The sequence below is a fragment of the Oculina patagonica genome, chromosome 4, assembly GCF_052425735.1.
Source record: "Oculina patagonica isolate OP01 chromosome 4, crgOcupat, whole genome shotgun sequence".
NCBI classification, from domain to species: domain Eukaryota; kingdom Metazoa; phylum Cnidaria; class Anthozoa; order Scleractinia; family Oculinidae; genus Oculina; species Oculina patagonica.
Window position 1 is genome coordinate 60,354,483 of NC_135761.1, and position 27,180 is coordinate 60,381,662.

Below are 27,180 nucleotides of genomic sequence, written 5' to 3' on the forward strand. Positions count from 1 at the left end.
TACTGTATGGCATGTGGATGATAGCTTGTTGAGCTTTATTTTATGGACTGCGACGGAAAACCGATCGAGAGAACCCGTGCGTGTGAAAATTTCTTTCTTTGTTTTCTGCAAGTCCAAATTAATTGTGAAGGCTTTGATAACTATGTTAACCCTTGTATAAACCTTGTTAAAGCAGATTGCAAACTCTACTTGACCTTTTCGCGGTAAAATGTATTGCATGCAATGAATGTAGAACAAACGAAGCGTGAAAGTTATTTTTAGATCGTATGAGAATCTCAAAAATTGAGTCACAAACTTACGGCCCAAGTAAATTTGTTTTTGTTGAATTTAGGAAGCGGAAGGGATGTAGCAAAGGTATAAACGGAAACCTGTAATCACATTTTCATTTGTTGATATGTTTGTCTGCAACACGGCGCATGTCTACAAATTATGCACCTATCAATGTTAAGCCCGAGGGGGGGGGGGGGGTCGGGCAAGGGGTGGGGATTTTGACATTTTCTATAAAAAAAATGTCAAATTCCCCACCCCCGGGACAAAATAATTGGTCAAAATCCCCATAAAAGGTGGTCAGATGTCCTTCAAACCTTCTATATATGACCAAAATCGCTACCCTGGGGCCATCACGTACGATCAAAATCCCTACCCTGGGGACCTACCTCACGATCAAATTTCCGTGGTTAGCCCGACCCCCCCCCCCCCCCCTCGGGCTTAACATTGATAGGTGCATTAATACGGCCACAATCTTCTCATCTAATCAGGACAATTATCTACATGATATAATAAGTTTACACATCAAAAAATAAAGGAGAAATTTAATTTTACGGAAGGTACTTGCCATTTCAATATCTGAATTTTTAAAAGGTGAAATAATAGCAATTGATTGTAATTGGTTGCCCGGCGGAGGGGGTGGAGGGGGTTGGGTAGGTCACTCGCTTCTAAATGATTGAAACTGAAAAAACTCTTTGGGGGTCTGGAACAATTGCTTTTACCAATGAAATAATTGTAATATGGGTCTTCTAAAATTGCAGGAACCATCTCAAAATCAAGTGCGCCCCCCCCCCCCCCCCCGCACCTGTGCCAGATTGCTAATTAATGACTAGTACAGTGGAACCCCGATATAACGATCTTCGATATAACGTTATTCCCGATATAACGATGAATATGCTATGTCCCGGCAATAGTAAAATGTATGGGACGGAATCACAATATAACGATTCATCGATATAACGATATAATTTTACTGCCCCATTGGCATATCGTTATATCGGGGTTCCACTGTACTTTATGACCAATAATTTTTATTTAGAGTGATTGTATTGTCTCGGCAGGGTTTCTCCAGATGTCATAGGATGAAAAGATATTGATAAGGCGAGGATGAAAAGATACAGGTAAAGTATTTAGTTATTGATATACAGATCGTGCCACATTGATCTTACAACAAAAGTCAACATAAGGTAAAGAATGTGTAAAATACAGTGACAATGCCTAAAAACAAGCATCTGCTTTACTACATACCACACACATTTTGATTTACCATAAGGCTCAACATACTACTTGCCGGTTTGTTTTTACACCTTGTAATTGTTTTTCAATTGTTACCAGTGGCAGATCTTGGGGAGGGCCTGGGGGCCAGAAAAAATAGAGGGCCGAAGGGCCGAGAAAATTTTTTTCGAGAGCAGGCACTCCCTTATTCTAGGGTCTAGATGACCCCCCCCCCCCCCTCACTGACATTGACATGTACAATTTGGTGTTTGATTTGCCTATTGCAAGCAGTTGACTACTTGTGCAAAATAAACATCACGAAAGAGCCTGCTCGCTACATGCACGGGCCTAAACGATTCAGTGTTGGCATTTTTTTTTGTTTTTAGGAAGTTTTTGACAGTGGAGACGAATTGGACGTATCAATGTCTCCCCTTAAAGACAAACAAGATGTCAACTTTTTCAATGGAAATTCACAGTGCAAATTGGTGAATCTGGATTCACTTGAAAATCTCCATGTGGTTCCTATTCTGATGAACGGCAGGGACACCCCAAATTTCATAAGTACCAGAGTGCCCAGTCGCTGTCAGGCTAATGCGTCTTTTATAATCGATTTGGACGCCTTAGGCAACAGAAATGACATATACTGCGACGACAACGGTGTCTGGGTGTCGACTGGATGCAAATCCAAACAGTTCACTTTACAAAGAGGTGCTGACAATAAAGTTCGAAACATGAAAAAGGTCGGTAAAGGCGAAGATCCAACGTTAGCCGACGTTACAGTTTGTAGACGCACCTACATTTGTCAGTCATGCCCAACATATCACAGAACCATTGTGAGCGTCGAGTTTAACAAGGACATCCAGCAGTGGTTCCCTTTGGTGCTGTTAACATACTACTTTGATGGTAAACCCGTAAAGTTTGAAGTTGAAGCCCATGGAAATAGAAAGCGAAAAAACCTGGCTTACGTTAGGACGAAGCAGAGCACTAAAGATTCAATGTCAGAAAACCTAAAACAGCAGGGTACAAAGAGGGCTCTATTCCAAACAGTGAAACAAGCAGGGGGAGTCTGTGGAGCTGAGAGTCAAGGTTCACTCCCAAGGAATGTTCGACAAGCCGCACACATAAAAAAGAAAGAAAGCAGAAAAGATCTTACGGCGTCAAAAGATCCTTTAGCGTCCGTCTTGGAACTTCAAAAGAGCACCTTCCCAGGTTTTATTCGAGACGTAACATGCAATGACTTGCCAACAGTGACTCTGTTCACGGACCGCCAGATTGAGAACTTGATCAAGTTCTGCTGCCATTCCAGACCAGGTTGGGTGTCTGAGTTAGGAGTGGACGTAACATTTCAGCTCGGGCCATTCTATCTTCTAGTTACAACCTTCAGAAACACAATGCTGGAAGCTAAACGATCATCCAATGCCCCAGCATTTCCCGGTCCTCTGATGATATGTATGACTAAAGAGGAATGTACATATCTCTCCTTTGTTCATCGCCTTTTACGAGAAGTTCCTGGACTGTCCCACTATTTACACGCAACAGGAACAGATGATGAGACCGCCTTACGAAATGCCCTTGCAGCTGGCTTTCAAGGAGCACACCCTCTTTTATGCTACATACATAGTCAACGTAATGTAAAAGAAAAAGCCCGTCAGCTTGGTTTGTCACAGAAGTTCACAAGCCAGGTCTGCAAAGATGTCTATTACAGGCCTGGTCTAATCTGGTCAGATTCTCGTGAGGAGTTCAACGCACGATTGTCAACTATTCGTGAGGAATGGGATGCCATGGAAATGTCCGAAAAGGTAGGCCCACCAAAGTTTTCAGAATACTTTGATCGCAACAAAGCTCAAGATATCCAAACCTGTACCACAAAATATGTGATGGAAGGTCTTGGCCTTGGTGAAGAGCCTTACCACCAAAACGTTCCAGAATCGATGAACGACATGATGAAGACCTGGACTTCATTTGTACCTCAGGAAATGGATTCCTTCATCATTTCCTTGTTCGATTTTGTAGAATCGTTTGATTATGAAGAAGAAATGGCCTGGTTTGGCATGTCGGAGAAATGGCAAGTGAAACATGAATATCGCCGCTACATGCCCACAACCCCATATGCTGAAATGTCTCCCGAGGAACGCACAAAGGAAATGAAGAGAATTCGAAATGTACGACCTGATGGCAAGTCATACAAGGCATGCCGCGAGTTCAAGTTTACTGCTAATTCCAAGCAATCATCTGGCGCCAGCACTAGTCATTTCCCATCAAGCGCATCCACAGTGGACGATATGCCAATTCTAAGTAGTCTTTCCTCTCACTTTTCTAAGGAGGAGGCATCCTCGATGGTGGAGAAAGCCAAGTTCATCATTCACAACAATGCGGTTCGAGAAGGGTTCCAGCCTGGCACTTTCCTGGTGGACAGCGGCTCCCAGCTTCCACATAGAGTGTCATGCCTGAAGAGTGGCAAGGTCTCCTGTCCTTGCACACATTACACACGAAACAACATGTGCCAACACTCAGTGGCAGTGGCAATCCACACAAATTGCTTTGAAAAGATGGTGGCACAGTATACTGGAAGAAACCTCACTAGAGTTGCAACCTCGACCGCCCCAAAAAGCGTGGGATCCAAAGTACCTCCCCGAAAACGCAAAGCTTCAGTGGATACTCCTCCTTCACAGATCAGAGATGAGGTAAATGACGAACAGAATTTAACATCTGAAGCAGTAAATGACACGACCATCGTGATCAAGAAAGCACCAAAGCCCAGTGTTCCCCCTCCAACTGCTCCTCTGGTACTCAAGGAAATCGCTGGTGGCATTAGGAAATGCGCTGGTTGTTGCAAACCACTATCAACGAGCATACCTGGGTATGATGCTGAACTGGACAAAACTTTTTGTTTTGGCCGATTTGAGTCCTACTCATACTTTAACAAGACTGACAACAGCTACAAAGTAGCTACTTCAACCCGCCATTATCACCTGAACCCAGTGTGCACGAAAGTTGAGGAAGCAGCAGTTAAAATCACCTTGGGTAGTGTGGTGCCTGATGACAGTCTTCGTGTACTGATTGTGGAAAGATTCAACTACCATTTACCTTAAGCATTAACACTGAAAGAGAGCAAGAGAGATAACTTATAATTTTTACTGCATATGATTATCTGGCACTATTGTACATGTTGTGGTTCAATTTTTTCTTTGGTTTAAAATTTTTCAAACCAGTTTGATTTTTAACTTTCATTGTCTTATGTTCATTAACATAATCTCAAACAAAGGAAAATAAAAATCAAACTGGTTTGAAAAAATTTTAAACCAAAGAAAAAATTAAACCACAACATACACAAATGGTCACAGTAATTAAGGACTGCGTCAGTTCATTTCAGTTCAAACAGGCGAGGCGAGGGGAGGAGGGGTGAACTCTGTCAGTAAGCAACGTTTTGAAATGAGATTTTTCCATGTAGCCCATACTTTGTACAAGGGCTCAGTTTGGTATTCAGATCATGCGATCGATTAAGTTCTCCAATTACTATATTTCTTTACTCGGGGACATGACAACGTAGAACAAGCTAGTTTCAAGAATGATGTTTGAATATCCTAATAAACCTCAGTAGATGAAACTGAAAAAACCGAGAAAGAGCGACAACTACTTCTGGGCTAGTAAAAAGAACATATGATTGTATCCAAAACATAACTTAAAGATTTTCACCAAAATTTGTAGCTGTGAATTGTGTTTTCTGTGAAAGATTGTAATTCAATCCTTGTGTTATTAAGAGTTTTGTAAGGGGTGTCACTTGTCACCTAAGACTGATGTTGATTATTGCTAGTTATTTTCAAGTACGTTGAGTTTTTTTGTAATCCTTGTTGATGTTACTGAGTTCGTATGATTGTTTTTAAAGGTTCTTTTTTTTCAGTTGTCGGTGTTATCTCTATCAGCAATATACTTTTGCACATTAATTAAAATAAAAACAGCCTCAGTGTTAATTTTCTGACATAGTTTAAACAAAAATGGTAAAAAAAGTTCTTTATGTTTCACAGAACTGCTCAGGTATACTCTACAAAATGCTTATTGCTGAGCATAATTTTCTATTCAGTTCATGTAGTTAAATATTTAAGTAATAAATTATTTTGAGAAGTATCAACATAATTGATGTATGGTCAGAATGTTAGTAAAAATAAATTTACTCATGTTCAGGTTGAACAGAAATGAATAGTACTGATTACATGACTATTCTTACATTCAGAGGCTGCTATAGAATACTCGCACACAAGAACTGCGATTGGCGAGTATTCCAAGGTAGCATCTAAAAACAAAAACAGAACCAACCTTCTTGTTCTTGCTCTACATATCAGTACCGTGGCCATTGCTTGTTTACACTCTGCTAGGCTTTTTATCAGTATTTCTTGACTACACGTATTTGAAAGCTTTACTTCGTTTACAACGAATGCAAATAGAAAAGCAATCGATATTCTGCATCCCATAATATACAATATTAGTTTGTGACTTTGCCCAGTCCTTCCCGTTGTACTTGCGAACGAAATTAATCCGCGGGGAGAAGACTAAACCCTGCCGGCTAATGACTACCGGAGAAAGCCGAGAATATTGAACGCAACCGCGCGTCATTTTATACCCTGTCCCCATTCTTATCTACACTTTGATTGGGAAAGTTGAAAACACTGACCCCCGATCCGCGGACTACCCACTGACCCCGCACTCCGCGGATCACGCTACGGACTACTCCGCGGACCATCCTACGGACTACCCCTACGGAGTACCCTATAAAATGAAACAAATTTATGTTTACGAGGAAAAAAGACACAAGAAATGTTTTCCTCGATCCAGTCCTGTGCCCAGTATGCCTCGATCTTCCGGTCGACAAACGAGACTTCATCGGCTAGTAATAAATTCAGGAACGCCGGAATACTAAAACCCGGAACGCAGAAAATATATTGGGTAACCCTTACAAATATACAGAGCTAACCGTAAACAGGCTAACCGAAGTACATAGTAGGCTATCCGAGGTGAATAGTATGCTAACCGGAGCGCATAGTATGCTAACAGGAACGAATAGTAAGCCTACTATTCACTCGGGTTAGTCTATTCTTCCCCTCGGTTAGCCTACTATGTACTTCGGTTAGCCTGTTTACAGTTAGCTCTTTATATTTGTAAGGGTTACACGATATATTTTATCTGTTTTGGGTTTTAGTTTTATCTGTTTTGGGTTCCGGCGTTCCGGCCGTCCGGCGTTCCTGATTTTAGTACTAGCGAATAGTTTTTAACAAGAAGGACTGGATCGAGGGAAACAAGATGGCGACTGTTTTGATCGATCGTGCAAGTGGTACAGGTAGGTTTCTCGTGTCTCAACTCTCTCCACTTTGATTTGTTTTCGAAAATTAGGGGTGGTCCATGGGGTGGTCCATGGACCGGGTCCACAGAGGTGGTCCATGGACCGGGTCCACAAGGTGGTCCATGGACCGGGTCCACAGAGGTGGTCCATGGACCCGGGTCCATGTTTTGTATACGTCCGTTTTGAATCGATTCTGAACTCTAAACAGAAGATCGACTTTTATATCATTACCCCAAAGACATATAAATTGACATCCCGACTACTGAAATGATACGTTCTACTCTAAAATGATAACAATTATAGTTATATTGAAGGCTAGTTTCACTTACCAACGCGGCTTTCGGTCGGATTGTTTTGCCAGTGATAGTCGGGAAGGTCACGACAATTTCTGAGAAATCGTATTACGTCATGATTAATTAAATACGCCCTACTGGGTAACCCTAGAAACATACCCTTCTGAAAATAGAAAATAAACTGAGAGTTTCTAAAAGAAAGTCAAGAGCTTGCGGTCAGAAACGGATAAAAAAGAAGACTGATGAGAATGTGGTCAAAGTAGTGGTAGTTATCAAGAAACAGCTCATGGCAGTCTACTGTAGCTCTCCGACGAAAATTCACTTTTTAATGCACGGGTCAAATTTCAACGGAAATTTGCATTAAGTTGTTTACTTTTGACAGGGTCAGTGTGAAACGCAGACTGCAGACTGCAGACCGGGGGTAAAATTGCAGAATGAGGGTAAAGTAACGAAATAAGTGTCACAAAGCCATTTTTCTTCCGCCGGCTCCAAATGTCGAAGGAATGCACGTCAGACAACGTTCCGCACGAGCAATCACGAAAATAAACTGGCGATAAATGTCATACAAAATAGATTTTTATCAAATTTAACTATTTGATGCAGCAAAGGCATTTTAACGATTTTTGTGACACTTACACTTCAGTTTACAATTTTCTACGTTTATAAACCGGATGAACGGTTTACAGATCATTTAGAAAAAATAATTTTTTACCATTCCGACCCAGCAAGATCACGTTCAGCGATCATATTATTCCGCGGCCACAGCACTTTCAACTGGTTTTGACTGGCACAGATTAAAGGTCAAATGAACAGAAATTTCGATTTTTTATTTTTTATTTTTGTCATATGTGTTTATTAAGAGCCAAATAAACATATCCCGAAGTTTCAAAGTAATCGGACATAGCATCGCAAAGATATCGCAAGTTGAAAGATGCTTTTTTCAGGCCCTTAGAATCGTAGAATGCTCGGAAACGTTGTCAATCTCGAGCCCAGAGTCCGTCTAGTCAGTCAGCGGTACGGGACGGACTCTGGGAAACTGGAATTGATCAGATCAATTCCAGGTCGATTTCAGATCACAAACTTGGTCTTCCGGTTTTTATTGCGCATGCTCTTAGGTCTAAGCGGAAGTAAATTTCCCAGAACGGAAGTAAATCGAGAAAGTTAAACTATTTCTAACACACTATTGACGGAATTGGTATTCATTGAAGTAACAATTAAAAGTAACAATAATATTCTGCAAGAAAGAAGAATATTGAGTTAACTATAGAGCGTCTGGCGCTTTGATTTTGATTTTTTGAGCATTCTGCTTTATTTGTTTGAAATGAAAGCCTTCCAGGATTCCGTCTGCGAAGACTAAGGCTTCTCCCTGACAGCGTATCTTTAACGCAATTTTCATAAAAACGGCTTTCCAGAATAGATTGCATGTTTTCAAGCAATTTTTTATTTTCTTCACGAATGACGATTTTTTGTATATTTTTTTCCTTCGACAAAACAACAGCGCTTACTGCTCAAATTCTGCGGTGCATTGCCATAAGTTATTAATTGGAATCGAACAATGTCTTCGATATTTAGTTTTTTTCAGCCGAAACGGAGATTTGAATGAAAAGAGTAGTTCTAGCGAGATTTGTAAGTCAACTATAAATTTAGTTTTCAATCGACCTTGTCCTTTGTGTCGCCAATCGGTGTCGCCGTCGTTGTTGCTTACTTCGTTCAGAAACGCAGTTTAAAAGAAGACCTTTTTTATTCATGGTATTCTTTTGAGTTCAGTAAAAAGAGTAGAATTAGAAAATAATTCATTTATGTAGCGCCATTCCACGAGTTCTAAGGTGTTTTACAAAGAAAAGTTGAAATTAAGTTGATACTCCAAACATTTGGCTATCGAAAGCAAAATATGTTTCTTCAGGGGTTTCCGGTTTGATTAACTTTCGGGGATGATTTTTAGACTTCCTGGTGGATTTCTATTGTTCTGTGAATAACCAATAGAAAACAAGAAATACATTTCAGTTTCCCAGAGTGAGTCCCGGCGACCCTACCGCTGACCAACCGCTGACGGACCGAGGAGCCGAGGGTCACTCTGGGCTCGAGATTGAAACATTGTCGGAAAACTTGTGACGTCACAATTGGTGTTTCTGAAGACGACCGCAGACCGATTCCGCAGACCGCACCTTAGAATTCAAATAAATATGCTTAGTGACATTTCAAGCAGTTAATTCGTTCTGCTCGGCCATTTTTCAGTTGATTGATATATTGTTGGTTGTTGTTCAGAGACGCACATTTTTTTAAAATAAAATAGCTAAAGTTCAAAAATAGCTTAAAGTTTTGTTTTCTTTCGTTTTGCATATCATGTGAGACACAGGTAGAATGCACGCTGGTATGAAAACAAATCAGGAATCTCTATTGTTCTTTCTCATTAGCACCTGGCGTTAATGAGCAGAATTATCTGCACGTGCGTTAACTAAGCACGTGCGCTTTGAATCTTGCTACACTTTAAAGCCGTTCTCTGCCGAACAACAACGTGAAATGACGAAATTCTGCGTATTTTGAATAACGTCAGCCACGACGGCTAATTTTTGGTTTTTCTATTTGGGGTTAAACGCTCTCTTTGAATATTCAGCGGGAGCTAGTTCTTAATGCGATAAATAAGCAAAATACGTCCGGAAAGTTGTAAGATTCTCAAGTAAAATATAAATTCATTTTGCACATTTTTTTGTTAATTTTACTCAATAATGTATTGTTTTAGCGTTTGGTTGGTTAAAATGGCATTTTGAAATTTCTGTTCATTTGACCTTTAAACCCTTCAGCAGTTGAGTTATGAAAACCGGTTTGCTTCGCTAACCGTCGTAATAAAACACCATAAAAATAAAACGTACAGAATTTTTATGTTTAGTGAGTAGTAAAAACATGATAGTTCGTGCGCGTATAAAATTAATTTTCGAAAGGGCGCAGGCTAAGTTCGCAATAGCCTCCCACGCAGTCGTTCTTAGGGTCGATCGTGTCACACTCCTCCCCACGAGGAGGAGTGTGACACGATCGACCCTAAGAACTTAGGCGTGGGAGGGTACTGCGAACTGTGTTTTGGAAGAGAAACGAAGGCAGAGGCGAAAAAATGAAACAGATAGTAGCGCAAAAATGGAAGTGGAGGAAGGACTAAAAGACTAAAAGACCATTCTCGTCCCCAAAGCGTTTCTTACGTTTCTCGTGCCAAGGCCCCGCCGGCTAAGAGAAACGAAAATGGGCTATGGGGACGAGAATGCTGAAAGACACGAAATAGCTTGGGGATGTAATATCGGAATTTGGAATGGAAGATTCACAGATTTTCAAACGGTCGTAAACCAGCCGGAAAAGAAGATGATCATATGGGTATGAGTCACGCTGATGACATAAGTATTTTGCCGAAGCCCTCAACCTCGTCTCCAGAGGTCAGTACCAAGAGAAACGATATTTGCCCGTAGGCGTAAAGCTCCCTTTGAGCGGAAGTCCGTGAATCACGGATTTCATATTACATTTGGTGAAACAGCGTTGTTCTTGGTGTTGACTCGGGAAGATCGCAACCTCTGGTCTGGGGACGAGAATATTCAACCGTGGGATAAAATTGAAGGCGTGACCAAAGTGTCAAGCTTTATCCTGTTTCGTCAGCATTGTTGGACGATCTACAGCGAAACTGCCTGATTATCGATCACTGCTAATGTCTTAGGAGTGGCCTAAACTTCGGAAACAGGTGGCAAACGCGAAAACAACTTTTTTTTCTGCAAACAGGCAGCCAACTGATGCAGCATTCAATGACAACTGTTAATGGAAGGTACCAGAGACTCAGTGCAGTTAAGTTCTGAAAAAGGCTTTGTTCCGAGTGCAGAAAGGGGAGCCAAAAGCGCGCCTTTGTGTGGGATCTGGGTAAGACGGCACCCCTTGTCGTCCCCGTAGCCATTTTCGTTTCTCTTGGCCGGCGGAGCCTTGACACTAAAACGAAAGGCTTAAGAGACATTGGAGTTTTGACTTAATTCAATTTTTTTGTTTGGATGTTGAAAACAAGGAAATCTTTGACGAAATTTAAAAAACGCCACGACTCTCGACTCTCGACTGCATTCATGACCGGAAGACCGCAAGTCCCAAAATCCAGGACTGGAAATGCTTTGTCTCCAGAGCCTTCCGTTTATCGTACGAAGGCCCTATCGAGCTTAAGAAGTGAAAAGGGCATTGCCGACGAGAATGGAGAACACCTCCCCATATCCTTCTCCCTAATTCCACATAATCGAGCTTTGTGCCCTGTTTTTAACAATGGCAGACGAGCTGACAGAGAGTTGAGGAGATCAGACATCTCGTAGGGCATCATTATACTGCACAAAAACAATACAATAACCTTACTAGAAGTGCCATATGCTGTAGTTTTTTATTGTAAACTTCATTAACAAATCGCATGAATGTACTGTACAATCACAATACAAAATACCTATTCTGCAATTTTGATACAGAATGGGACCTATCGATTACATCAATTCAATGTTTTGAAATTTAAAAACAGTAAAAATTACATATTCAATCAAAAGCCTGATTTTTTCCAATATTAGCATCCGACCTGTAAAGGTAATTATAATAGCTCGCCCTTGGCACGCCATTATAAACAGGGACCTTACGAAACCAGGACGGCTACGCTAACGACACTGAAACTGAAAAACGAATTTATATTTCACTTAAGAATCTCGCAGCTATATTAATTTATTTAGTGCGTTCATTTTTGTCAGAACTAATTCATAACTGAACTTGTAGGTGCATTATTAAATTCAAAGTGAGAAACATAAAAAAATCGTTGTAGTGGTTCAGGTTCTCCAGACTACTTAAACTTTGGCCATGTCACGTTGTTGCTTTGCAGAAGACGACAAACTGAGAAATGTACCGAGGTGGAGATAACGCACGTGCTAAGCTATCGTACTGCTCGTTAAGCTATTTGTTTGGCAAAGTTCTCGTTGCAGTTGCCGTCGTAGTTTCATAAGGTCCCTAATACCCACACAGATCGGCCGCGAATGTTTTATCTATCTCTTACCCTTTTTTCACTTGTTTTTGGTTAAACGTTTATTTTGTAAATTCATGTTGAAATTTCGGTGTTAAGATAAATTAAATCACAAAGTTATGCAAAGTTACAATAATAATAATGACAAATAAAATAATAAATGAAGGATTGTTGCATAAATAGAAATTTTTTCAATTAAAACTCGCAATTGTCAGATAAATAGCAATTCCTGAAAATACTTTTATCCGCGTTGGTGAATTCCTTTATTCCTTACAGCTTATATAAAAAGCTAAAAGATTCGTCACAGCTCTATCGTCTTTATACAATTAGTCGTTATTACAAAATTAATTGTGGTGTAGGTGCTGTACATGTATGTAGTCACTACGTGGTGTATGTAGTCACTATTGTGGTGTAGGTGCTGTACATGTGTGTAGTCACTACGTTACTACACAAAACAGCTGGTGTTCTTAAGCGCTGTAGTTTGGGCTTTCCTAAAGAATGTTTGTAAAAGGTAAACTCCACACCGCATGTCTAGGTGGGCCCCTTTTTTTGCCATTTCGGCGGTTTTTTTTATTTTTTATTTTTTATTTTTTTTGGCGGAGTGTAAATTTAACCGTGATAATAAAATATTTGCTGCTTGAACAAAACTTGTTAAAATTCTGGTTGAATCTTGTCAAATTTTTGCACCCATACATCAATGCATCTTTCCATAATTTTGTTACCACCTTCATTTCTAGATTACATTTGATTTTAATTGAACGTGCACGGTTCACACAGACTTGGACTGTTTTTTTCGTTGTCGTTGTTTTTTTTGTGTGTGTGTGTTTTTTGTATATTTTTGTTTTTCCAGGGGAGATTGAATAAAAACAAAATAACTAAAACATCATCGAAGGTCGGATTAAATAACACTTCCTTCCCCCTGTCATATTGTGGTGCCAAAATGTTGCTTTTGTTCCTGCAGACTAAAAGATTCAAAGACTTCTTAGTCCAATTCAAGAATGAAGAATCGCTTCATGTGGCCTGGCCTAGCGCCGTTAAGCGAATAAGCGCTGACCAGAGAGTGCTACAAATAGAAAGTCGTGAGTCCGGGCACATGTTTTTCTTTTGAAGTCGCTTAAAATGTGCTTTTCCGTTTACTGTCACTTACACCATTCCCCTGCTCTTGCTTAATGGGTATAGGAACAGGCATCAACCATTCCTTTTCTTCGCGAGTCTCGAAGACTTCCAAAGGAACTTCAAGAGAATCCAACCTTTTCGCGCACTCCCCTGCCAGTTCCATTTCCCGTTCGGCTTCCTCATTTCTTCCCAGAACCTTTAGGACAACCGACATGGCTTGATGAGTGAGTATCAGCTCCTCGTACGTGTCCAACACCTCTTCCTGTAAAGCAGCCGCCTTTTCAAGGCTTTCAAGGGCACTGAAAGATAGAATTTAAAGAAACGTCGTTTACTGGAACATCACCAAAACCTGGTCGTATTAACGAATTTGTTTAAAATGAGTTTTTTTTATGACGAAAAATGACTAATTGGAAAATTACAAGGTCGCTTCGGTTTAAATGGCGCATGGCCAGGCCATTTCTAGGCCCAACTGAGCTAACTGCCATAGCGTGAACGACTGACAAGCTCCATTGGACTTTATCATATCAGAACGATGCCGATGCAGCTTTTCAATAACAACACCTTCCTTCGAAGAAGCTGACAAAGAAATGCCATAGAGGGAAAATGGCGAGAGTATCCAGGAAAGTCTAGGCCAAATTTCCGCGACCTTAATTTTCATTGTCTTGGCCCCAATTTTTCGATACAGTCTAGACGTTCTTATCTCCTAGGAAAAAGCATTTATTTCTTCAGGGTGGAAGCTCGAAGCAGTCACATTCCTTCGCTTAACCCATATGTTTAGGTTTAGTATCACGAACATTGTTTCTGTCTCGGATCATACGTCTAGTGTGGAAATAAACTTGTTGCAGTTGTCTCAACAAGTGTTTTTCTTTGTGTACATCGCGTTCATTTTCTTCATTTTGAAATGTTACACCCTCTTTCGCATTAATTTCCTTTATTGGGAAGTAATATTTCCTCCGATTCGCGTTAATTTAAGTCGCGTTAATTTCAATTACCTTAATTTACACAAGCGTTAATTTTCTATAATAAGGTATGTGCTTCAGCTCATCTTAAAAAAGAAGGAAACAACCTCTGTTAATGAAATACACTAGCAAGAAATCTTAGCAAAATAACCACCCACCTTTCGTACTCCTTTTTCGCGGAAAGAGCCACACCCAAATCATACAAAGACCTCGCAGTTTCTTGATGGTCACCGAGCAGTCGTTCTCGGATTTCCAGCGCTCGCCTTGTGAATTTAATGGCGTTGTCATAGTCACCCAAGGCATGGTAACTGTTGGCAATCCAACTGAGTGTTGTTGCCACAAAGGGGTGGTCGCCAAGAATTGATTCATAATCGTCTAGTACGAAGTTTCTTCTTGTTTCAATGGCTGCCATGTGTTTCCTTTGCAACATTTGTGAAGCTGTCATAATTAAAAGACAATTAAATATTGTAAGATTGTGTCGTTTTTACCACCAACCGTGGATCGTCTTTATTTAATTAGAAATTCCCACTCAGTTTTACAGGCAATTCGTTGATAACAATTTGTTGGTTGAGCTTTACAAACTGCTCGCAGCATTGATATCAAACTTATGTCACGTTACCTTCACACATTTATTCAAACAGACGTAAGTGTATTTTACCGAAATTTGGCGTGTGTGTGTATGTGTTCTTTAGGGTTGTTTTCTGGGTGTCCTTCCAGACGTCACAATGGACACTGGATTGTCACAAAATAAACAGTTTCCACACCAAATAGATTTGATTTCTATTCCTCATCCCGCACCCCACCTGGCTTACAAAAACGAAGACGCCTTATATTAAGGTTAGATGTCAGGAGACAGAATACGTACATTGAGAATAATGAACAAAGTCAGTTCAACGGAAATAGCTACCAGAGAGCCTTAGAAAGAAGCCTTCTGTCGTGTAAAATATTAGAAATAAAGCCGTAGAAAGTATTCTCATACTAAACCTGCTAGATCGTTGTGGCAGGCAGCGAGCATGACCTTGTCTTTGTCTTTTGCTAGAAGTCCAATGCGCTTCTTCCTCAAAGTTAAGGCCTTGTTGAGAAAGTCATAACCACTGTCGAAATGTCCCTCGCGAACCAAACAGAATCCAAGCTTGCTCAAGCACTGGGCCCGAGTGGCATCATCGAAGTCCGTAAGGCTTGACTGAATGTCATTTGCATGTGACAAGAAGCACTTGGCTCGACACAGCGCTCTTGGACAGATGTGAGGTGTGCACGTACAGCTCAGGACTAATTTCATTCCGATGTCTGTCAAGCAAGCACTGTAAAGATGCAAGTCATAGCGACAACGATATGCAAGCTTGCAGAAGAGTGCCTCAAATTCTTGCTTCCTCATCATTTTGGCAAGAAACACAGCTGACTTGTTAAAGGAGCGAATACAATGCTCCCTCATTTTTTCGTCAAGCTCGGGATGATTATCACCACACCATGCCATGGCTTCTCGGATGTTTTCCTTTTCGTTTCTGTAACGTTCGATGGCAGACTTTGAATCATGACTTAGAAATTGTTTGCACAGCGCGACAGCTAGATCACTGTAGTGGCGGATGAAGATCGATTTGGCTTCTGCGTGCTGGGGCATCAATGAAAAGAAATCTCTAATAAACGGATGGAGAGAATAGTGACAGCTTTTTCGATCAAAACGAACGAGGCTGCTGTATTTCAGGGAAATCATGCACTTTTGCAAATCAAGACCAACCGGCGACTTAAACTGAACAGCAAGAAATTGATCCTGTGTGAATCTGTGTGGAAATGTGGACATCATTACGAGAACATCCTGGTTTTCCTGACTTAAGCGATTAAAACAAATTTGTAGACACTTATCTATGCGGTCCTCGTTCGCAATAAAGTCTGGATTAAGTTCCCTAACAAGCGAACGAGGTGAACTTTCGGAAAGCCTTCGAGTCAAATTCTTCGGATTCTCTCTTTTAAGGATTGCCAACACAGTGCAGATGATGAGTGGAATACCACCACATACCCTGACCAGTTCCTTTATCAAGTCGTCGTCCAGACTTTTGTCACGCTTCGTAAACAGTGTTGCAGAATCCTTTTCACCTAAAGGCTGTAATTCTATTAATTCACTTGGAAAAGACACACTAAAATCAACGGTTTCTCTCGACGTGAGAAGAAGATGAATGCTTGGGCATTGTCCTATGTCCGTTAGAAAAGTCAAGAAGTCGCCTTTCTTGAATTTTCCACGCGTTGTGGCACAGAATGCCCTGCATTCTTTAGCGTATTTCTCATTGTTGACTTGATCCTCAAGATGTAGCAGGTTGTCAATATTTTCAATGATTAATACCACGCTCTTGGGTTCCAAGGCCCTTAGGCGACGCAATGTTTCCTTTATCGTATCTTCGCCGGGAACCGCACCCAAGGCCTCGATGATTTTGCTTCCCAAGTCTTCCACGCATGTCACGCCTCGAGGTTTAACATAAGCAACAAAGTGCCCTCTTTTGATCATCCTATGACCGACTTCTATTACCACCGAAGTTTTTCCGTAGCCAGGGGGCGCCACAATTTCAGCAGCCTTGTTTGAAGTCAGGAGACTAATAAGCTCTTCGCAAGTACCTTCACGGCCTACCAAATATGTACGATCTGGTAAAGTCCCACCATGACCAGATTGCTTTACGTTTTCTGCAACTAAAAAAGAAATTAATACCAGAAAGAAGTATAACTTATGTGATGTGATTCGGTTGTCCGGTTCATTAGGCCTCATTCGAGAATACCCCAGCCGTGAGAAGAATGCAACGCTAGCGGCTGCCAAGAAAGTGCGAAAAGCTTTCCTTTGTTCCGTACAGTATAAGTACCAACACTGATCGAAATACCGGTAAGACAGTGGATGCCGTGCATGTACTGCTCTCAGGAAGTTATTGGATACCAATCAGAAAACAATTTCACAAACAAGATGTTTGTTTTGAGGAAAACTTATAAAAGAAAGTAATGTTTTCGTCGGAATCTAGATCTTCTGGGCCCACCCGTTCTTTAAAAATGAAATGAACTTTTTAGAACAAAAGGATAAAATAAATGAGTTTACTATCATATTGCTTTCTTTAAACCTCAACTAGATATAAAAATGTTGTATTATGCCTGATAATGGATTTAATTGTGACTTGTTACCTTGCTTTGGAAGAGAAACGCATTCTTCCCTCTTGTAGCTTAAAGTCTCGCCTGTTGGATCGTTGATTGGTAGCTCCATGCTACTGCCTTGAAATGAGCAATCAAATCGCCCCATGGATGAATCTGCCAAAAAAGTTGTAAAAAAAAGTCTGAGTTTTTTTAGCAATTATAGCCAGTGCATGTTTTTTTACATTAACACGCAAGAATACTTACAGGACCGTAACCAGACCTTTAGCAAAGACGAGGTAAGATTTTAATGGGAGGTTCTAAGGGCATGCTCTCCAGAAAAATTTAAAAAACTAGAAGTTCGGAAACTCTTTCATAAATATTTTTCATAAAGTATTTCTTGAGAAAAATCAATCTTGTTGAACTCGGGAATTTTTTTCCAACTAAACGTATTTTCCTTTTAATTTTGGGTTAAAATCAAGACGAGGCATGTAAGTGCCTCGTCTTGCTTCTTGCTAGTTACGGCCCTGTCTTATTGTTTTCCTTTTTGACTGATGAAATTATGAAAGCTTCCTTCAGCACCTTTTAATACATTCAACTCACTAAGTTACAATTTAGCTCATTACTTGACGCTGGAAAGCATGTGTACCTTTCTTGCGTTCAATACAAGACTGCATTATGTGCAGTAAACTATAGGTCTTCAGACGATGTTTGCTGCCCTTTTCAGTTTGAAATTCATCCGGGGGGGGGGGGTACTCCATATAATGGCCTATACGGGGAGGCTCCGCCCGAAAGGGGTTTTATCAAGCTTCAGGTATATAAGAGGGTAGGGATTTCACAAGTTTTGGTATATGAAAGGGTATGAAAATCCGTCATTTAGGTTTTAAAAGGGCCTTTACTTAAAATATTTCGAACAGACGCACTTTATGGCTGTATTATTTTAATTTATTAAAGGGACATGGTCAGCGTTCAAGTTTTGAAAAAAGTTCACCTTAATCCGAAATCAAAATACGCGCAGAGAACCTTCAGAAATCTGCTTCAATCTTCTCAGTGTTTTTTTTTTCTTCTCAATTTTCCTATTTAGTGAAACACTGAGAAGATTGAAGCAGAATTCTGTAGGTTTGTTTTGAAAAAAGTCCACAGTGGTCTTTTTTCAAAACGTGAAACTAGTGTCCAGGTCAGCGCGGTAAGAAAGCTGACCATGTCCCTTTAAGCGCTGCATGAAAATGACAAGAAAACGTCCTTTTCTAAGTCTATGCCATGTCTTTTAGGTATATGAAAGGGGTACCTTTTTTCATTAAAAGGTATACGAAAGGGGTACAATTTCTGTCAAAATGGTATATAGAGGGTCCTGAAGGGGTAAAATGGGAACTGGGATTTGCCTATTTTGGCTGGGATTTGCGTTTATTTTCACTGGGAAAATGGGATTTAGGTAACTGGGACTGGGATTCGGAAACAAAAAATGGGAATGGGAAGCATGTCAGTACATGACTAAACCTGCATATTTTACGCTCTATAATATTCTTAAAGTCCGGAATAGACAGTTAAAAAGCTGAAAACTAACTCTGAAACGAAATCACTACACTGCACGAGTGTCCATCAAGCGTCGATCAATTTTCGTGTAAGTGATTAAGTTACTCAGCGGAACTGCTATGACTGAGCATGGGCACAAATGGAATATTTAAAAGAAGTGATAGTAAGTTTTGCAGGGTAGTGGTAAGTAAGGGATAAAAACTTGATAGCTTTAGTTAAAGCTACTGAAAATTTCTATCATCCTCTACAAGACAAACGAACAAATGAAAAGTGATGTTCTCAACAGTATTGGTGATAATATAACTAGCAGAACATGATTTTGGATAGTCCATTCCCTGAACTATTCCTTCTGCGACCCAGGTGCGAGACGGGGACAGTCTAGGATAACTTGGATGTGCATGCTTAAAACAAACCAATGAAAAACCACAGAGACGTGTGGCGTTTCTTACATGCAACGTGTGCGCTAGGGTAAAAATAGTTTGCTAAAATGAAAAATTCAACTACGCAACAAATTAGCGCGACATCTACAAGAAAAATTGTCATAACCTTTGTCTAAAGCCGTAATACTTACTTACTTACTTATCCTCATCGGGCCCATGAGGACTCATGAGGCCGGCCAGAAAACTAAAACTGCGCCATCCATCCCGGTCCGCCGTCGATGCGACAGCAGCCCCCCACGAACGCCAACCCAGCCGGTTTCTTTCTGTCTCCACGGTAATGAATCTCCGTAATGAATAGGTATTAAACCCACAAGTACTAAATTTTTGAATTTAACATCTGTGCGTGCGTTTCCAAAGGTGCTGTCGATTATGGTTTGGTTTCTTCAGCTTCCCCCCTTTTTGGGGGAGGGGGGTGGGGCTGACAGATTTCTGAGAATGCGCATGCAGGTCAATATTTCTGGACTCGCTCAACGACGCCTGTACCTGGGTTCACCGAAGGGAGAGTTCAGGGAGTGGACTACATTTAGGACAATCAAAACAACAAATATATTATGCTTAAGTCTGGTTTTCCATACACTGGGAATTTTACTACTGGGAATGGGATTTGGACAAAAAAATAGGCTGGGAAATGGGATTTGGGCAAAAAATAGGCTGGGAAATGGGATTTGGACAAAAAATAGGCTGGGAAATGGGATTTGGTACCCCCCCTTCAGGACCCTCTATATAAAAGGGTAAGGGGTAAAAGCTTGGGGCGGAGCCTCCCCGTATAAAACTTTTTTGAGTGCCCCCCCCCCGGGAAATTCATTCTCATTTCTTAGCCATACCAGGGATGCAAAAAGTGTTCAAAATTTCAATGAAAATAAACAGAGAATAAACAAGACAGTTTTTTGCACTCACCAACTGTGTCTGGAAATTGTTCTGTTATGATTTGAATGGCGTCATTGCGTTGAATCCTGTCCAGTGCTTTTACAATGTCAACCATAGTAGTGTTAGGGAACCGAGCGACCATCCATTGCATAACTTCTTTTGTAGGACTTTTTCTTTTTGATCCTGCTGTTTCACCTGAAAAATCTCGACGCACGTCAAGTGGAACTTCGAGTTTACAGGCCAGATGGCTCCAATTTTTTACACCTGGTACATCTTCACGATTAAGCTCACCAGCCATGATTTCCAGGAGTTCTGTGCCAGATGTCATGATATCCTTGAGCAATACTTTATCTGCATTAAAAATGTAAGAGCCCACAATGTCATCAAACAAACCTTGTTGCTGTTTAAAGAAAACAGTGTTCCAATCAGAACCAAGCTATTATAAACTAGAGGTAAAGGAGGTGATATTTTCTGGTAAACGTTCCTTCATGTCATGCAATTTTAGACAATTGTAGCACTTAACCATCTGGTCATTGATTTAACTAAAAATTACAATAACAACTTAATCTGTAAAAGAACTGAGGAGAAATACAGAAAAGCCAAGAAGGACATGAATAGATACAATTAGAGAAGATTAAAATATATTTCAAAAAAGGACGACCATACACTTACGTTCCAAGTTTATCCCAGTTTTTATGAAAATGCCATTTCATAAGGCTCTGAAATCGGCAGTTGCAAAGAATGCCAGCACTAATTGAAAACTTCAACGGGATTCGGTCGCGCGCCGATATCATTTTTAAGATCGATCCCTTTTAATTTGCTTTCACTCTTTCACCCACAGTCCATGGTCAACTCTCTTTGAAATTATAGAGCAGTGAACTCACCTCCAAGGTTCTGGTTCAGTAGAATTTTCAACAAGTCGTTCCTTTCCAAAGAATGTAGAGCTTCCTTTAGACATTCCAGAGTCATTTGGGGGCGAGTGGCTGCAAAATACTGAAACATTTGGTTTGTTGGATTGTATATCGAACGTCTTCCAAACTCCCAACATGTTTTTCTTGGCACACCTAGTTTTATCGCTAAGTTATACCAATTTTCTAAAACCAGTGACGTCCCATCCAGAGCTAGCGCAATTTCATCTAAAAGCCCAGCCCGGAGTAAAGGAGCTTTTAAATTGCGTGACGTGATTACTTCTTGGACTTTTCCGAGTCGGCACAGCCAGCTGTGAAGAAAATGTGCCAAACATCATTAAAGTGTTGAGTTAAGTTATTAGCTATTCAACGGAAGTGGAAATGAATAATAAACAATTATTCCACGAGCGCGTTGAATATGAGAATGATCTCATATCTAACAAGCGCGAGTGGAATAACTGTTTTATTAAAAACGCCTAAAGAACTGCAATATTTGATCTCCCCAGCTGTTTTCGTTGACGCGTATCGACTACCATATTTATGGTTAATGGTATATGAGCTCATATACCATTGCCTGTTGACCAATCAAAATGCAGGAATTGCAATATACCATTGCTAGTTTGAATATCTGTTATGTACGGATGACAGATGACAAGGACTTCCTGACCATATTTGGGCATCCTGACAATTTGTTGAATCTAAGTTAGGATATCTGTTACGTACCAATAGAAGACAGGGCCCCAAATTGTTACTTCACGCTTAAAACATGTCACGACTTTCAAAATTTTCACCTGTTTCCTAGGTGCATAACCGCGTGGTTTGTATACGCATACCCGAAAACCGAGGCTACTGGCTGTAAACCAAAAATAGTATTTACAAGAAAATGCAGCCGAAAAAAATGTTTGCACATATAAAAAATCACACAAAAAACTGTTTATCTTGAAAACATTTTCATCGCCACTCCAAAAAACTAACGGTCTGTCCCTTACAGTATGTTCAGTGATGATCTTGTAGAACTAGTTTTTAGTTTGCTTGTTTGTTTTTATTTCATGCCGTTTATGTATGGGTGTTACTGTGCAGAGGAAATATCACAGCAAAACACAGGCCCATTGCGTTTAAAACTCAAAACTCAATCCATCCAGTCCATGCAGCAACAGCCCCCCCCCCCCCCCCCCCCCCCCCCCGCTAAAAAAGACCGGTTCTCCCTTCTCCCGCACCAGCAGAAAAATACTGGAATTAAAGAGAAACTATCGCTTTTTTAAAACTTTGTTAGTATAATTACCATTTGTCGTCAGCAAGCTAAACAGATCGTTCCTTTTAATCCCTAACAACGCGTTCCTTAGTTGTCGAATGTCCAGATCTGGTTGCTTGACTTCGAGGTGTTCAAACAGCCGGATGGTTGGGCTGAAGTCACTGTATTGTCCCAGTCGTTTGATTACTTCTTCATCGACTCTCATTTCACGTGCAAAGTGTTGCCAGTTCGGTATTAGCCTCATTTCTCTATCTAAGCATAGGCGTACGAGGCGGGGGGGGGGGGGGGGGCGAGGGGGCTGCAGCCCCCCCCCCCCCCAGCGCCGAAATTTTCGGGCAAAATGCTCAGAATTCGGGCAATAAGCCAGAGAAAAAAATTGAAAATAAGCCGACAAATCTCAAAGTTATGTTCAAAACGAATTACATCAGCAGAAAAGTATTGGAAATATACCAAACTTTGTGGTTCAGAAGTCTAAATTTCTCATACCGCATACCATATCTTGTTGCTATAATGATGTTCGATTTTTCTCGAAAATTCTGCCTGACCCCTCAGTTTGATTCAGTTGTAATTAATCATTTTGAAGTGAGTGGGAAATTGGCGAGGGCGACCAGAAGTCAGGATTTTCCATAGCTTGAGAGTTTGCGCATGGTGGATCCAGTGTAAGACTTTGAAACAAAGCTGTTACAGATGTGATGAAGCTAATGCTCTGATAATGCTTTTGACATAAACGTTTAGTTAGTTCTAATGGCTAGCCTAAAACTTCCAACGAAATGTTTTAACCCGTTTACGCCTGAATGTTTCAACCACTTTTCTATAACTTTCAAGTGGGCGAAAACAATGTAAATTGGCTCCCCAAAAATACTTTAATTTTTTTTCTGAACTAAAGTGAATAAATAAAATATTTCCGAAGAAAAAGGATTCAGTGCATTGTGGACGGGAAGATGAGAGACGCTGGGAACGAGGTTGTGCATTGACATCTACGGACAACGCCACGAAATTAATTAGAGAACTTTAAGAAGGCAAGGTGCACAACTATTTCAATGCACGTTTTGTTGTCCATTCTATATGCCTCTCTAATTCGCTTTCAACGCATGTCATTTTTTTTCGGGCAATAAGGTTTCCGCCCCCCCAGGTCCGAAGGTGCCCGTACGCCTATGTATCTAAGCATAACGCCAACTGATCCACGAACTCCGGTTTACGCGTAAGGACGGTAGACAGCTTAGAACCTTTAGAAAAACAATTGAAATAATCTAATGTAACTGAAATAATCTTCTGTTTGTTCGCACTTGCTGATATAAACACGAAATAACTAAGTAAAATATAAAAAAGGAGATTTAAGCGACACGATTGAGAGTTATCCACCCTGTATGATTATCAAAAGTGAGAGAGAGAGAGAGAGAGAGAGCCATATGCCCGTTGATACCCCGCCGCAAATTGGGGCGGCGCATCAGCCATATGGCTGATTTCCCGCCCTTTAGCTGATGCGCCGCCGCAAGTGTGGCTGATTCCCCGCCGGTGGTTGATGCACCGCCACGTATTGTGGTTGATGTCCCGCCCAGTGGCTGATGTGCCGCCGCCGGTTGATTTCCCGCCACTTGGGTGGCGGCGAAATTGTTGATGAGGATTATTGGCTGAGGATTTTTCATTTTTAACGGTAATTCTTTATTCTCTCCTTAGGAATACGGATAATACATTATTATATTAGGCAAATGATTATTTGGATTTTTTCCACGTCATTTCCATTTTTTTTCTGCTCTAAACTTTTTGCCGGCTTTCTCCTACTAGTCACAGCGGATTGGAAATAAAGTGCAAAATATTAAATGTGTGAACGTCATCGATCATATCTTTGATAATCAGTTATAGATATCGTTCTGTTCTCTAAGTGGTCAAGTTTTTTTTCCTTTTTTATTTTAAGATAAAGCTTGAGGAAGGCCCTCTACAAACATTGCCAATGAAGATTGACCACGATGGCCACAATCGAGGAATCACAACTTTTTTTCAAAACAAATTATTTCAGGGGTTTTTAATAGGTAGCCAACCCAATATACTGTTGTCAGGAACAGAGTAATATAAGACAGAAAGGAGAAATAAGTCTCCACAATGTAACAACAAAAACTACTTTATTTGAAATAGGCATACTTATGCACGATATTACCATAAAATAAAACAAATTAGGGCAGAATAATTTTACGTTTTTAGTAACTCAACGACCATCTTGACTGTAATTTTTAACGCGACCGTACACTGAACATGTTAAATGATGTATAAAAAATGACCGTACACTTTTCAAAAACTTATAGTTTTATGGAATAAAGGCACACATTTCAAAACTGTTAAAACTTTCCATCGATTGTATTTAGTCCTTTCTGATTTTGTTTTATTTTTGGCTTATCCTCGTCCGTACACTGTAATAAAAATTGATTTGAAAATGACCGTCCACTGGTTTAAATGCAAGATTTATCTTGCAAAATGATCACAATAAAAATAAATAAAGAAATGCTTCATCTTCGGGAGTTCAGAGTCCATCCTTGACTTCCTACGTTTGACCTGGAATACATCCATTTCTGGTCTTTTTCTTGAATATGTATTTTGCTTTGTTATAACAACGCTCAAAGTCGCCGTCGTTTCGCTCAACAATTGCTTTGAGGCTGGACTATGACTGGAACAAAGCCCTTAAGTCGTCTTTGCATGGGCGAACAAAATACTTTGCAAAGAATTTTTCAACTTTTCTTTCATCAGTCTGGTTCTCTTGTTATAACGTTCGACCATGCCTCTTTTCTGTTTGATGATGGCTCAGGTTCATTTGTTGGAAGTACCATGTTCTGCTTTTCTTTTCGTCTCAAGTAGACCACTTTGTCGTAGATCTTTTTGATCATCTTAGTGTCGTCAAAAATTCCCGTAAATCCATATGCTCGGCACTGGTTTTCCTAACAATGTCAAGCATGATTGAGTCTCGAGAAATTATTTGGTGCGAAAACAGCATCTTGATGGCCTTTATTTGACCACTGGCGAGCCCTTCTTTGTTAGTGCTTTCCTCATGTTCTTCATTGTTTGACTTTGTTGAATTTGCTGACTTGGTCCTAGGTTTCGATCTTGTTAATACTGACCTATCCAAACCAAGGGTCTTCTTCAGAAGCTGGTGACCTCCGAGCTTTGGAAGACTTCTTGGTGATGTGACCAATGTTGTAAAAGTGATCCACAGTCTCCTCTTTATGAGCCATGTGTTCGTGGATAGCCCTCTTTTCGACGATATCCATATCAAAAGTTGCCGAGGATGCTATTTTTCTAACATAATAACAATATAACATAACATAATAATAACATCGGTGCTCGACAATTTAATCTGCTTGGCCTTGAACCAAAAGGCGATTATTCACTTGCCGATGTTGCTTTGGTCAAAGGCCTTGCCTTCCAATGTGATAAACAAGGCTTCCTCGTTATCATTGGCACAGACGTTATGCACATATTCGATGTACGTGGTGACATTGGCATGCGTTTCAGCATCCATGCAAATCCGCGCCGGGCCATCAACAGATCGCTTATGTTTTGGACAGTACATTGTGTTGCTGCCATCGTCGCTCAGCTCAGCTTGTCAGAAGTAGGATACTGTGGCAGTTTCCATGGGATCTGGCCGTTGTGTATTTTCAAGCCCAAGTCAGGCAATGAGAAAATCACGTACAGTGATAAATTCTCGCATCATGTAAGCTACACCAAGTTTACATGTTTTTGTTTTTAGAAAGCTGAAAGCTTGAATATCAACTTGTAGATGTTGTTGTATTCGAATTAAAGTGGCTATAAGCCACTAAACATAAAGATTTTCCGAACAAGTTATGCTGAACTTTCCATACTTCAGTTTAACGCATTTAGTTTGTTACATCCAATAATATTACTAATAATGTCGGTAATCAGAGAACAGGTCTCATTCTTTAAACTGAGTCCTTAAGACACTTGCACGCATTGCGTGCCTATGTTGATGTGAAAATCACTTCGCTCACTACAACTCGGAATTTCGCCGGGATATTTTAAGTTGTAATTCATTTTGACCCTTTCCGCCTATGGCCAGAGACACTCGTCGACAGTTTTAATATTCTAGGTAGTAATTTATAAATAATCTGGATCATTATTTAAAGGTTTCCGTTAACACTCAAATGTTTCTTAGTTTTTGAAACTACGCAAACAAAATCCCCACGATACTTCCCAAAAGCGAACAACCAATATCCTTGCAAGGGCTATTGATAGGAAGGCAAGTGAACTGTCTTTGCAACAAATCTTGGAAAGTCTTCATCAAAAAAAGAATAGTTATGATGATAATAAATTCAACTGGCCAGAAACTAAACAACATATTATATCTATTTTATTTGCTACAGAAAAAGGTCATTTTTTTCTGCACGTTAAAACTATTGAAATCGTCGATCTATACAGGTGATTTGTATTAACATCGCAATCAAATAGTAAATTTTTGGAAGGAAATAGCAAAATTTGTTCGAGTTCTGGCCTGATTTACGTCAATGGGAAAAAATGCGCATTTTGGTTGATTGCCCGCCGCTTTTAGTCTTTGAACTTAAAAATCGGCCAAAATATGCAAGCTAAAGCCAAAATGAACCTATTTCCCTAAATTACATGCAGTTTTACACTCTGCTGCAAAATTACAATTATATTTATCGAAAATTACAGCTTTTATCGAGATTTGAAAACGTGTTTGATTTCCCGCCGCGAAAAAAAATAACTTTTTGTAATACAAAGTAGCGTAACGAAAACAAAAATTCCTAAAATAGGCCGAAACTTTGCAAAAACTTGCTATATTGCATGCTTAATGTGTGTGAATTTTTGTAGTCCATTACCTCTAAATGTGTCGAAGATATATTTTTTTAAATTATTCTGTTTGGAAAAA

The 27,180-nt window shown here is 40.2% G+C and overlaps 1 protein-coding gene and 1 pseudogene across 2 annotated transcripts in view; one reads left to right on the plus strand and one right to left on the minus strand.

The window, feature by feature from the left end:
• Window positions 1-27,180, plus strand: part of LOC144647783 (arrestin domain-containing protein 4-like) — a 62,048-nt gene that overhangs the window by 1,628 nt on the left and 33,240 nt on the right. The gene's annotated exons all lie outside the window — the stretch shown is intronic.
• LOC144648030 (uncharacterized) lies at window positions 13,230-22,537 on the minus strand (annotated as a pseudogene).